Genomic DNA, 2,380 nt, shown 5'->3' with positions numbered 1-2,380 from the left:
CCACAGGTTGCGTTCCGCATCTGAAGCCATGGCCTGGAGGGCAGGAAGGGGAAAGGAGCGGTGTGGCTCCAAGGAGAGCTCAGCTTGGGGAGCCCAGGAAGCCCAGGGTCCATGTTGGGCTGCATGATGGGCTGCTGCATCTGCAGGAGCGTTGCCAAGGGAAACAGAATCAGAGAAAGAGGTGTGAGCTTTACACCAAATGATAGCAACTGAGGAGGGCAAGAGGAGAGCATCGAGTAAGGCTGAAATTAGAGGGCCATGTGCAACAGGCATGCCAGAAGAGGTAAGAAATTCACGCTGGGCCCAAATCATGCCAAAGTTATGGCAAACGCTGAAGGCATATCTGCTATCTGTATAGATGTTAGCAGATATCCCAGAGGCAAGATGGCAAGCACGAGTGAGGGCATAAAGCTCAGCAGGCTGGGCTCCAGAGAATTCCAGATGGCCACTCTCTACTACAGAATGGGGGCTACAAACAGCATACCCCATGACCCGGGACTGATCTAAAAGACAAAACAAAGAGCCATCAATGAACAGGACAAGATTGGGATTGGGAAGGGGAGAGTCACAAAGGTCAGGGCATGGGGTGAGGACAGTGTCCACAGCAGTTTGGCAATCATGGGGAAGGGAATGGGGTTCCCCATCAGAGGAGAGAGGCAAAAGGGAAGCAGGGTTAAGGGGAGCACAGCAGACCAGAGTAATGTTATCAGCTGCAATAAGGATCTTCTCATACCTTGTGAGGCGAGCAGAAGTTATGTGCTGAGTCTTACCATGCTGAAGGAGGGCTAAGACGCTGTGAGGTACTGCAATAGTGAGGGGGTGGCCTAAAATGATGTCTGCCGATTTTTCAACCAGGAGTGCTGTTGCTGCCACTGCTCGGAGGCATGGAGGGTATCCTGCTACCACCCAGTCCAGCACAGCACTGTAATAGGCAATGGGGTGGTGGCCTCCACCCTGGGGTTGGGTGAGAACACCAGCAGCACAACCATTAGATTCATGACAAAAGAGCCGGAACGGTTTCTGGTAGTTGGGAAGTCCAAGGGCGGGAGCTTGGGATAATGCCTGTTTGAGCGAGTCAAAGGCTTGGGAGGTGGCATCGTCCCAGGATAGGGGTTTGGGGGCAGAATTGGTGACCATAGCAGACAGAGGTTTAGAGAGTTCGGCAAAATTGGGAATCCACTGATGACAATAGCCTGCAGAACCTAGGAAGCCTCGCATTTGTCGCTTGGTGACAGGCTTAGGGATGTCCAAGACTGTTTGGACACGGTCTGTGTCAGGGCCCGCTCCCCTTGCGAGATATAATATCCCAAATATGTTACCCGAGTCTGGCAGAACTGAAGTTTGTTACAGGAGACACGGTGACCCTTTTGGGCAAGCTCCTTCAAGAGGTGGAGAGTATCCTGTATATAAACAGACTCAAAAGGGGAGGAAACAAGCAAATCATCAACATACTGGACTAACACAGACTTCCCAGGTAACTCAATGGTATCTAGGTCAGCTTTCAACAATTGACTGAAGAGAGTAGGAGAGACAGTCAGTCCTTGTGGGAGTCTGGTCCAGGTCCATTGTTGCCCTTGGAACATAAAGGCTAGTAAATACTGTGAATCTGTGTGGACAGGAATACTAAAAAGTGCATTAGATAAATCAATAACAGATAAATGAGTGGCTTCTGGAGGGATAGAGGACAAGATAGTAGCGGGGTTAGGCACAACCGGGAATACATGTTCAATCACCGCATTCACAGCTTGTAGGTCTTGCACAAACCGATATACTTGTTGCCCCTCATTATCAAACTTCCCAACCTTCTTCACGGGGAGGATCGGGGTGTTACATGGGCTGGTACAGGGGACAAGGACTCCTTGTTTCTGGAGGTCCTTGATGATCTGTCCAATGCCCTCCTCCGCCTCCCGGGGAAGAGGATACTGGGTCACCCTGGGCAGGGGTTTGCCTGGAAGAACCTTGAGGTGAACAGGGCTGGTGCTGGCCAGCAGGCCTACATCAGTATTGGCCTGCATCCACAATTCTTGGGGGACTTGGTCGAGGAGTTCCTGTTGCAACAAGGAAGACCCCAGGTCAGGCTCCGCCAAGAGCGCCGCCATCAAGGTTGGACTAATGTCAGCTGGCAAGTGTAGGTAAACCCCATCAGGTGAACAGGAGATGGTGGCTTTCAATTTACAGAGCAATTCTCTGCCCAGGAGGTTCATGGAGCTGCAAGGGCTGACCAAAAAGGAATGATGAGTTGTCAGAGGTCCCACTTGCACAGTGAGATTTTTAGAAATAGGGTGTACAATGGGTTGTGAGCCAATTCCAACTGCAGTAACAGCCTCAGAGGAAAGAGGCACATAAGAGCGGTTAAAAGAAAGCATAGAGTGAGTGGCTC

This window comes from Alligator sinensis, unplaced genomic scaffold, assembly GCF_000455745.1.
Source record: "Alligator sinensis unplaced genomic scaffold, ASM45574v1 scaffold117_1, whole genome shotgun sequence".
NCBI classification, from domain to species: Eukaryota; Metazoa; Chordata; order Crocodylia; family Alligatoridae; genus Alligator; species Alligator sinensis.
This window is presented reverse-complemented; position numbering follows the sequence as displayed.